We start from the raw sequence: 12,178 nt of genomic DNA, 5'->3' as shown, positions 1-12,178 counted from the left end.
CACGCCCACAGGGGTGGGGTCAGACAGGTGCACTGCATCAACAGCAGATTAACCCGGTTTTAAAAGCAGAACAAGCGCCATCACTCGTTGCGAAGTATTGAGCCGATGTTACCGTGCCTTACCGAGCGACTTACCTGTCTCCCGTTTACCCTCTTCTCCCTGCCTTACCTGTCGTCCTGGTGTGCTACCCTTGCCTCCTTAACTTCCCTCCTCAGACCCGTTCCCGTCCGTGACTTACCTGCCCCGCCACGTTCGTCATCTCCAGCCTCTTGTTCCCTTTTCCTGTCTCTTTCCGTCGGACGGATCCCCTTGGCAACGACCCAGGACAACGCACCCAGACTAAGATTCCAGCGCGCCGATTCTACTCCTCTGCTCCGCATCACCGAGCGGGAGTTCCGACTCAGGACACCTGTCCTGTCCCTCGCCATCTGGGGGAGGGTCCTGATCCCAGTAATAAACCTTCCTGATCCCTGCACTTCAGGATCTCCGATCTCCTTCTTGCCTATACATGACAGCTAACATGGATTTAGGAGAGGTAGGTCCTGTTTAACTAATTTACTTGAGTTCTTTGAAGAAACTACAAGAGAAATTAATCACAAATTGATGTGATCTACTTAGATATCCAGAAGGCCTTTGATGTTGTCCCCCACAAACAGCTCTTGCTTAAGCTCAAAGCTGCAGGGATTTTAGGAACTATAGCAGCTTGGATTGAAAACTGGTTAACAGACAGGAAGCAGCGGGTAGTTATTAGGAGGCACAACATCACAGTGGGCCTGCGTTCATAGTGGGGTACCGCAAGGTTCAATTTTAGGACCACTATTGTTCCTAATTTACATGAATGAAATTGACACCAATACATAAAGTAAACTGGTTAAATTTGCAGACGACACCAAGGTGGGTGGTGTAGCGGATACTGATCTAGCAGCACAGAGGCTACAAAGGGATACGTAAATTTATATTTAAATTATTATTTATTTATATTTATATTTAATTTATAGTTATATTTAATTAGCGACTTGGCTGATTCAAGATTCAAAGCGTTTATTGTAATATGTACAGTAGAAACGTGTATTTCTCTGTGCAATGAAATTCTTACTTTGCTATGCACACAAAATGCCGAGGTACAATATAATAGCAAAAATAGAAAAATAAATAATTTTAAGTGTAATGTGCAACAGAGCTTATTGTGCAAAAATTACAGTATGATGTAGTATGGTATGGTAGTATGGTTGTATGATGTCCATTAATAATACTCCTGTCGGCTGTTAAGGAGTCTGATGGCAGTGGGGAAGAAGGAGTTGTTAAGTCGGGAGGTTCTAGATTTCACACTTCTGTACCTCCGTCCTGAGGGCAGAAGTGTGAACAGTCCGTGGTGGGGGTGTGTGGGGTCTTTGAGGATGGAGGCAGCTCTCCTCTGGACTCTGCAGTGGTAGCTGCTCCTCAAAGAAGGCAGTGGAGTCCTGATGATCTTCTCCACAGTCTTCACCACTCTCTGCAGGCGTTTGCAGTCCATAGCTGTAGTGCTGTCGTACCACGCGGTGATGCAGCTGGTCAGTGTGCTCTCCACAATGCAGCTGTAGAAGTTGCTGAGTATCTTGGTTGACATACCAAACATCCTCAGCCTCCTCAGGAAGTACAGCCGCTGTTGAGCCTTCTTGACCAGCTGTGTGGTGTTCAGTGACCAGGTACTTAAAGCTGCTCACCCTCTCCACTTCAAGCTCCCGGATGAACAGTGGCTGGTGAGGCCTCCTCCTCTTCCTCATGTCCACTATCCTTTCCTTTGTCTTGTCCATGTTGAGGGTGAGGTTGTTGTCCTCACACCGTGACACCAGACCGGCCACCTCTCTCCTGTAGGCCGCTTTGTCCCCTCCAGTGATGCTACTGCAGTGTCATCCGCAAACTTCAGAATGATGTTATCTTTGTGGGAGGCAACACAGTCGTGGGTGAACAGGGTGTGGAGGACGGGGCTGAGAACACAACCCTGTGAGATGCCAGTGTTTGTGGTGATGCTGGCTGAAGTCATGTTACCGATCCTGACAGAATGAGGTCTGCCTGTCAAAACGTCCAGGAGACAGTCACAGAGGGTGGGGTGCAGGCCAAGTGTGGTCAGTTTGTGGGTGAGTTTGTGGGGGATGACCATGTTGAAGGCGGAGCTGTAATCAACAAAGAGCATCCTGATGTAGGAGTCTTTGTTTTTCAGGTGGCTGTGCTTTTCTTGGGGAGGGGGACAATGGTTGTGGCCTTGAAGCAGGTGGGAACAGTGCTCTGGCTGAGGGAAAGGTTGAAGATTGAGGTGAGAACATCAGCCAGCTCGTTAGCACATGCTTTGAGGGCCCGCCCAGGGAAGTATGCATGCCTCCTCTCTGTGCTGTGGCTGAGGGGTCTCAAAACTGTTCATCTAGGAATGCTCGGACCTGACACCCATAATGTGGTGGTGCACCATCTTGCTGGAAATCAGCAAGATCATCCAGCAGGCTGCCTACAAAGCTGATGGTGGTGGTCCTGTACTCTGTGATGTGCTGCAGGCCTTGCCACATCCATTCGGGGTCAGCAGAAGAATAGAAGTCATCCAGCTTCTCTCTGTACTGCGTCTTGGCCGCTGTGATGGCTTTCCACAGTCCGTACTTCGCAGCCTTGTACTCCATCTCATTGCCTGATCTAAATGCAAGAGAGTGAGTATGCAGCATATGTTGTACCTGACTGTTAATCCAGGGCTTCTGGTTGGGGAACTTTCTGACTTTTGTGGTGGGCACAATATTGTCAACACAAGTGCTAATGTACCCAGTCACGTACTCAGCATTGTCCTGTATGCTGACAGAATAGTCCTCCATAGTGGCTGCAGTTTTCAACACATCCTAGTCTGTCTGAGCAAAACAGTCCTGCAGGATGCTCTCAGTCTCTGGGGTCCATATTTTCACAAGTTTGGTGACAAGGTTTGATGTTTCAGTCTCTGCCTGTAAACCGGGTAAAAGTCAAGCCTGGCCCGTAGGGGGATCAAACCCTCGACCTTGGCATTATTAGCACCACGCTCTAACCAACTGAGCTAACTGCCAAGCAAGCAAGTGAACGTCTGCCATCGTGATCATTGATACCTGGCAGATGAAATTTTGCATAGATACATGGAAGATAATTCATGCAGAGACCAGAAATATAAAGTACAAATGTTTTATGGGTTCCACTGAAATAAAGATAGCTGATTATGAAAATGACCTTGGTGTGTATGTTGATGCTTCCATGTCCCACTCTTGCCAGTGTGGGGAAGCAATAAAAAAGGCCAATAGGATGTTGGGTTACATCTCTAGGTGTGAGGAGTATAAGGCTACGATTATATAATTCCTTGGTAAGACCCCACCTAGAATATTGTGTGCAGGTTTGGTCACCATACCTTAAAAAGGACATTGCTGCTTTGGAACGGGTGCAACGTAGGGCTACGAGAATGATTCCTGGTCTTAGAGGAATGTCTCATGAGGAGAGGTTAGCTGAGCTGAATCTGTTTAGCCTCGAGCAAAGGAGACTAAGGGGGGACATGATCCAGGTATATAAGATTCTAACAAACAGGTCTGAATGCTGTTCAGCCAAATGGCTATTTCAATATTAGTTTAAATCAGTGTGGGGTCGCCTGGAATTCAAATGGGGTCCCCTGAAATGTCTAGTAATTGATAAAAAATTACTGATAAAAATATTTTTTCAATTAATTATTATTCTTTAAAAAATTATGAAAACACCACATACAATTAGAGGTGGGTGATACATCGATTTTATCGATTCGTTTGAAATTACAGTTCAGGACGATGTGTTTTTATGAAAGTGGATTTTATTACTTAATTTACTTAAAATAAGCGGAACTAATGCGACGCACCATTCTTCATAGGTAAATTAGCACGGTGCAGCCAAACACTGTAGCAAATTCACAAACAACATGGCAACATGGGAAAAGCTGGAGCTTGTGCCCAAGAAAGGTGTTGCTACATCTGTAATATGGAATTGGTTCGGTTATGCGCCGTCAGACACAGACCAAACAAGTCCTCGTTGCAAAGTCTGTTTAAAAAAACTGTTGCAACCAAAGGAAGCAGCGCGACAAATTTATTCCAGCACCTAAAGCAGAGGCATGCATCGGAGTGAGAGAAGTGCAGCTCCCAGCGAAATGAAAATAGCCACAGCACCAGCACAACATCCAAAGTTAAGCAAGCAACCGTCCCTAACACGTTTTCGAACTGTGTACCATATGATAAGAATGGGGCATGTTGGAAGGCGATGACAAACACTGTTGCAATGTATATTGCAAAAGGCATGGTGTCCATACATACTGTGGAAAAGCCGGGATTCATTAACATGCTAAAAGTTTTTACAAGTTTCTAAAAGTGTTTACAATGGTGTGGTCTGCCATCTCACTTACAAGCATCTTTTTTGGCTTGTCAGATTGCACTTTAACCCTAAAGTAAAAAAAAACAAAATAAAGTTAAAACTTGTTTTGAACCATTTATTTGTCATCTGTTTTGGGTAGGGGAGGGGATAATTGTCATGATCCGCTCCGTCCGCTCCTGATGTGTGCCACGCCCACCTCGTTACCTCGTGTTCAGCCCTAATTGTGATCGCCTGTGTCCTGTTAAATCTAGCTTGTCTTTTGTATTTAGTCCTCGTCTGAGTCAGTCTTCCCCAGACTTGTCATTGTATTGTCATGTGCTGTGCTTTGTCCGTCAGTCTGCCTCCATTAAACCCCGTTTGTCCGTATTTCCGGCTCGCTCTCCTGCTTCACCGCTCGCCTGCTTGCCGCGAGCTGACAGAATGACAAGTCTCCGCAACACGCTCAGCGCTACTGGGGAGAATCTCCCTATGGAGGAGGAGGTGATCAGGTGGACGGACCTGCTCGATCTCCACCCGGATCCCGTAGCCCGCCGGCTGGTGGCTAGCAGCTGGGAGCTCCTGGACAGGAGGTTCCGCACTGGTGAGGAACAGCTGCTCGAACAGGTGGACGTATACCTGCGACAGCTGAGGGAGAGAGCGGCAGTCTGGCTACCCCACCTGGGGTATGCCCCCGGGCAACCGCCCCCCGACTCACCACCTGCCAACCCCTGTCTCTAAAAGGACTGCTCCACCGAAGCGCAAAACTGAGCGCAACGCGGCTATGGCCGCTCAGTTCCCCAGAACTGGGGAGCTGCCTGGGAGAAGACCCCAGGAGAAGGACCTGCCCTGGGTCCTAAAGAGCCCCGCTCTCACCAAAAAGAGGCGCAGGAGGAAAAGAACCGCCCAGACGCTCTTCCTGGGAGCGTGTTCCCTTCTCCCTGCCTGGGACGACATCGCCGCTGCCCGCCTGGTGAGCCTCCACCCGGAGAAGCCGCCTCCTTTGGAGGCTTACTTTTACCGGCCGGCGCACCTGGGTCTAGGCGGGATACGCGCCGTGTGGGACGCTGTTCCCCGGGTGCCCAAAGCCCTTAAAGGGACGGCACCTACGCGCTCAGCACCCCTCCTACCTGCTCCGGACCTGTCCGATCCGGACCTGCATGTTCCAGATCTGCCCGCGGCTGCGCTGCCTGCTGCCGCCGCCGATCTGCCCGCGGCTGCGCTGCCTGCTGCCGATGCCGCCGATCTGCCCGCGGCTGCGCTGCCTGCTGCCGATGCCGCCGATCTGCCCGCGGCACCGCCTGCTGCCGATGCCGCCGCTCTGCCCGCGGCACCGCCTGCTGCTACGCTGCCAGCAGCTCTGCCTGACCCGCCTGTCCTGCCTGTCCTGCCGGACCCGCCTGCAGTCCCTGCGGCTGCCACCGCTCTGCCTACGGCAATGCCCAAGGTGGCCGCTGCGGCGCCCGCTGCTGGCCGCGTGATGGTGGCGCCCGCTGCGACGCCCGCTGCGACGCCCCCTGCTGGCCGCGTGATGGCGGCGCCCGCTGCGGCGCCCCCTGCTGGCCAAGTGACTGCAGCGCCCGACGAGGCGCCCCCTGCTGGCCGCATGGTGGCGGCACCCGTCCTGCCGGCACCTGAACTGCCTGTCTCGCCTGTCCTGCCGGCTCCTGAACTGCCTGTCTCGCCTGTCCTGCCGGCTCCTGAACTGCCTGTGGTGGCCGCGGTGGTGCCCCCCGCTGGCCGTGTGATGGCGGCGCCCGCTGTGGCGCTCCCCGCTGGTCGCGTGCTGGCGGTGCTCGCTGAGGCGCCCCCTGCTGACCGTACGCCCGAGGCGCCTGCCCAGGCGGCCCCTGCTGGTCGCACGCCTGCAGCTGCCTCCGCTCTGCCTGAGGTGCCCGACGAGGCGCCCCCTGCTGGCCACATGCCCGCGGCTCCGTCCGAGGCCACCTCTCCCATCCTGCCCGCGGCCCTGCCCGAGGCCGCATCTCCCGTCCTGCCCGCGGCCCTGTTCGAGGCCGCCTCTCCCAACCTGCCCGCGGCTCCGGCCGCCCCGCCCGCGGCTCCGGCCGCCCCGCCTGCGGCCACGCCCGCGGCTCCGGCCGCCCCGCCTGCGGCCACGCCCGCGGCTCCGGCCGCCCCGCCTGCGGCCATGCCCTCGGCTCTGGGTGCCCCGCCTGTTGCCTCCTTAGAGGCCCTGACTCTTATCTGCCCGGCTCTGTCCTCCCTCCTGACTCCCTCACCCTTACCCTGGCAAGGCCAAAGCCCCCCAGGACCCCACCTTTCGGTGTCCCGTAAGGGACGGGGACATAGGCGTCGGGCCCGGGTCCCGCCCGCCCTGCCCCCTGGCTCGCCCGTTCGGCCCCTGGCTGTGGCTCGGTGGCTGCCTGCGGGTCCTCCGGCTCGGGGTCGGCGGTCCCCTCCGGGTCCCCCCCTGGATCCTCAGTGCCGGTCCTCGGTCCCGCCTCCGGGTCGGCCGCCTCCGGGCCCCTCTGCTCCGGCTGAGCGTCGGACGGCGCCTTTGCCGGCTCCGGCTGCGCCTCCGCCTGCCGCGGCTTCCCCCTCCTGCCTGCCTTCACTGGTGTTCCCTCCTGCTCCCTCCGTGTCCCCTCCGTCACTCCCTCGTCCCGTTCCCTTGGCCCCTGGGTGGTCCCCTCCTGCTCCCTCCTCCCTCTCCCCTGCGGCCCCTCCGGCCGCTGCCCGTCGCCCGCCTGGGCTCCCTCGTGCTCCCCTTGTTCCTCCTCCCTTTCCGTTTGTCCCGCCTGTCTCTGCTCCTCGTCCCTCTCTGTCTCCTTCGTTCACTCCTGGTCCTTTTGTTCCGCCTTTCTCCCCTTCTGTGTCTCCCTTCCTTGTCTGCCTGTCTGCCTTCCCTGTTCTGTGTCAGGTCCTGTCTTTCTTTTCGTCCTTGTTCTTGTTTTGTGTCTTTGTCTTGTTCCCTGTTCTTCGTTGATGGTTTTTGTCTTCCAGGTCCTGTTCCCCCGGTCTCGTCCCGTCCGTCGCCTCCTCTCGGGCGCGCCCGGTGTGCGCGCCTTTGGGGGGGGGGTTCTGTCATGATCCGCTCCGTCCGCTCCTGATGTGTGCCACGCCCACCTCGTTACCTCGTGTTCAGCCCTAATTGTGATCGCCTGTGTCCTGTTAAATCTAGCTTGTCTTTTGTATTTAGTCCTCGTCTGAGTCAGTCTTCCCCAGACTTGTCATTGTATTGTCATGTGCTGTGCTTTGTCCGTCAGTCTGCCTCCATTAAACCCCGTTTGTCCGTATTTCCGGCTCGCTCTCCTGCTTCACCGCTTGCCGCGAGCTGACAATAATCGTATTTATTGTGAAAAAAATCTGATTTTATTTTTAGGCCATACAGCTCTACATACGTCTTTCACGTTCATAAATTTCAATAAATATAAATGAGTTCAAATAAAATGATCGCAATCACCTTCAGCCTTGTAAAGACAAGCTCGCCTAACTGTACATGTGATCAGGGAAAATAAAATGTGACTTGGTGCACTAATCTGGCTACTCTGTATTTGCAGCACAGTATAACAAACATGATCAAAAACTAATTCTAAAAAAAATGTCTATGGGGTCGCCAGAAATTTGTGATGTCAAAATGGGGGCTACATGACTAGTAGCAACTCACAAGTGGAGACTGGGAATTTTCATGACCCAGACTTCACAGCTGGTCTATTAGTCGCTCAATGAGAACCTCTGCAGGACATTTTCCATTCTTATCGTCATCCCTATGTGTCTGAAGATGATGGTGAGGGATCAGAGGAGCAAGTTCCACTGCCTACTATGGGAGAAGCACCTCATACCCCTTTTCTTCTAGAAGGGATGCAGGAGATATTAACCTGGTTTGGTGGCAAAGAGTGATCATCCACTGGTGGTTCCAAGACAAAGGGGTTTATTAGGGGAATAGTGGGGAAAACCTCAATCTAAAAGGACCACATGGGGTCAGAAAACAAGTAGGCAAAAAAGCTGAATTAACTAAAAACCAAGAAGCTAAACACAACTAAGGAACAAAGAAAGACTGTGAACTGTGTAACATAGGTAGCAGACCTAGGAACTAAACAGAGCACCAACACACAACTAAATTCACGATGGCAGACAGGAGCAGGACAAAGGTACTTAAATAGTCAAATAACGAGAACTAACAAAAGGCAGGTGTGAATTTTCAAGACCAATGAGGACAATACAGGGAAAGAGGCCACAGGTGGAGAAACTTAATTAATTAAGAAGCACAGACACTAGGGAATTTTCACAAATACCAAAACTAGGAAACATGAATTACATGCTGGGAAATAAACACTAGGAAGATTGACACACAAGGGCTAACACTAGGAAGCAGAATGGAATTAAAATGGACATAAATAGTATAAACTAAAACAAGAAACAAAACACTAGAAAAACAGAAACCCAATAAACAATAGGTGAGGCAGGCCTCAAACCCATGAATGCAGGGTTATGGTCTTGGTGCTATAATACTCAACCCATTGAGCTATGCCATGGTCTAGGGAACAAGGAAAACACACTAGGGTCTAGTATGAAGACAGAGGGAACAGGATGACAAGCAACACCTTTTGGCCAAACGGGGACCGAACACATAGGACAGGGACGGACGGGCACTGACCCCAACACCTGGTTGTGGAATCTGGAGAAAAAAATAAACTCTGACTTTTCAAACATCCATAGATGCTTGCAATGTATATATGCAAGGAGTACAGGAGAAGGCAAAGGCAATGGAAGAATGATGGAAGTACAGGTTCAGTAGGGAACTACATAGAGTAAAACAACTTACAGACATAAAAGTGCAAGATCTAGGTCAGTCTTGGATTCTTTACAGAGCAGAGCGTCATGATCTACTCGTCCAGTCCTCCTGTGTGCCACGCCCCCTTCTTACTAGTGTTGTAGTCAAGACCGCCTAAACCGAGACCAAGACATTGCCGAGACCGGAGGGTATCAAGACCAAGACACTGCCGAGACTTGAGGGTACCAAGACCAAGACCAAGTCCAAGACACACTAAGGCGAGACCAAGACCAAGACCGAAAACAGACTAGGGCTAGAATCGACATCACATTACCCAGATCAACTGTAGAGAAAAAAGGCATTGCTGTAAAGTGTCATTACTCGTTAAATCAAATTCATGTTATCTTTTCAATTATATTGTCCGTATGTCCATATGTCTCTCATTTAAAATCTCCCAGATTTGTCATAGTTACAGTACGAGACCTGATAGAAAATAATATTCTCAGCAATCCTCTCCTATAACCATTTTATCAGACCTCGTCAAGGGAAAGAGATGGGATGTACCAGAAAGATGTTCATATTAAGTCTCTTATACCAGGGACAGAGGCCTCGGGTAAGCTATGAATACAGCTATGTAATGATCCTTTGCTTTGAATTGAAGAGAATGAGCCTCCAGATTGACTTGCACCTCCAAGACCGTGCTTTCTAATCAATGTAAAATACCTAATTTATTTGAATTATAACTATGCTATAGACTTCGCAGACATTTTCGGACATTTTTTTGCCGATGTATGATACGATGTGTATGATGTGTGTGGACTGTGAAGCACTGGCAGTGTCCGTGGAGAAAATGTATAAAATGTAACGTTTTTGAAATGGATGCATCTGGCTGGTTGCATTTGAATTGAGGCGCGTAATAAATAATGATACTGTTCTGTGAGGATGTGCAGTTTTCTCTTTTTTTCCCCATCCCATCGAGACCGCTATGTCCGAGACCAAAACAAGACCGAGACCAAATGGAGTCGAGACCAAGACAAGACCGAGACCAAATAGAGTCGAGACCAAGACAAGACCGAGACCATAAAAAATTGGTCTCGAGACCGGTCTCGAGACCAAGACCGGTCTCGAGAACTACAACACTACTTCTTACCTCATGTGAAATCCCGGTGTTCTCAGCTGTTTCTAGTCATTGTTAATTAGTTCTGGTATTTAGTGCTTCCGTGTCCGTCTTACCCCTGTCCGGTCATTGACGTTTGTTTCTGCGTGATGTCCTGTGTTTGCTGAATAAACCCTGTTTTCCCCGACTGCACAGCATTTGTTTTGCTTCTTCGAATGCCTATCCATAACACAAAGATGGGCAGTTGAAGGCTTTAATGCAGGCCTCACGTAACTCATGTAATGCTTCTCCATCTTTTTGTCATTCCCATCCATCTGTCAAAGAGGTTTCATTACCAAAGTCAGAATTTTAATCTTTAGCAGTTAGATTAATGAGTGAGGTGGAAGTGCTAGCTACAATGCCTTCTGTCTTGTCAGGTACAGCTAAAGATTGGTGCTTGGTGGAGAGGAGAGTTATTAGAACCTGGAGTCAATTTAAAGATACTTCATTATGATGTTTTCTTTCAGAGGATTAGGAGCAGAGATAAGTAGAGAAAAGAATCCATGAGAGGAAACAAGGACCATCCACAACTTTGCTTCTCAGTACAGGGCACTGTATCTTCGATGGGAGAATGACATGAACACAAACACATTATACTGTAGATGCCAGGAATTATGCCAACTATTATTATTACCAGTCACCATCAGGGGGCAGCAGTTTTGCAATGGTAGACACATGTTGTTTTCTCTCATTGATAAAGGAATCTTGTTAGAAACAGCTGAAGACAAAGGAATAAAATTGGAGTTCTAGTTCTGAACAATCCTTCTTACTAGCTAACGGACTTTACACAGCTTTACACAGCACTTGGCAAAGTTGAATGGACCTGTCAGGTGTACAGACAAACATTAAACATTACACATGATGACGATCAAGATCTGGTTCTGCACATCATCCTTGGGCTTGACTTTCTTTTTTCCGTCAGGTCTGACTATAAATTTTAGCCAAGCCTCCCATAACTTACCTCTTACTGTGGGGAATGACTCTTGTCCTTTTCCTATCCTGCATGAATCTTCATCCCTGCCTCAGGTTTGACTTTTTATAGCACAACCTCTGTCTTCAATTTCAGGGAAATACCCTGACTCACCTTAAGGCCCTAGTGGAACGTGCAGAAGTTGACGTTGGTCATACCACTGTAATACAACATCAAATTTCCACCACAGATGACGTACCTATACCTACCTGTACCTATGTTTATCGAGTATCCACTGAGCAACAAAAATGTATTGACCAAGAAGTACAGGACATGATAGTTAAAAGCATCATACATCCTTCCTGTCACGCCCCGGTTGTCTGATCCTCCTGTGTGCCACGCCCCCCTCTCTATCTTGTGTGGAATCCCCGTGTTCCCAGCGGTTCCTCGTTATGTTAATTACTGTGGTTTATTTAAATCTGTGTCTGTGTGCCTTTCGTTAGTCCAGTCATTAACGTCATTGATGTCAGTCCTTGATCCTAAGTGTGTTGTTCCTGAATAAACACCATTGTTTAAAACCCGACTTCTCTGACTCCCGTGCCTGCTCTTTAACCCAGTGTGCTGTGACACTTGCACTTCTCCTTCGGCTTCTCCTGTGGTAATCAAACCTACGAAAAACAGAGGTTTAAGGTTTTGTGTTGATTATAGAGCTTTAAATACTAAAACTCATATTCTTGAATCCTTGCATGGTGCTCACCCTAGATCTTAAAAATGGATACTGGCAAGTCCAAATGACTTCAGATAATCATGATCGTGATAATCAATATTAATTTATTCAGCTGCCTTTTGGATTGAAAAATGCTTCTGCAACATTTCAACTGTTAATGACAAGAGTGCTGAAGGAAATTATTGGAAAATGCAGCTTTGTCTATATCGTACTAAATTCATACTCATGGAGGTAACATCTCATTTATCTTCACAAAACTGCAGAAAGCTTGATTAATCTTAAATCTAAAGAAATATAATCTGTTTCAGA

General features: G+C 49.5%; 1 long non-coding RNA gene across 1 annotated transcript; it reads right to left on the bottom strand.

Annotated features, from left to right (window-relative positions):
• Positions 1 to 1,024: 1,024 nt before the first annotated feature.
• On the bottom strand, positions 1,025 to 11,742 carry LOC140588316 (uncharacterized). The gene is made up of 2 exons (XR_011989681.1): positions 11,194 to 11,742; positions 1,025 to 2,658 (listed from the first exon to the last, which is right to left on the bottom strand). It is a non-coding gene; the product is annotated as an uncharacterized lncRNA (long non-coding RNA).
• Between the last annotated feature and the right edge of the window lie 436 nt (positions 11,743 to 12,178).

This window comes from Paramormyrops kingsleyae, chromosome 3 (assembly GCF_048594095.1).
Source record: "Paramormyrops kingsleyae isolate MSU_618 chromosome 3, PKINGS_0.4, whole genome shotgun sequence".
Taxonomy (NCBI): Eukaryota; Metazoa; Chordata; class Actinopteri; order Osteoglossiformes; family Mormyridae; genus Paramormyrops; species Paramormyrops kingsleyae.
This window is presented reverse-complemented; position numbering and strand designations above follow the sequence as displayed.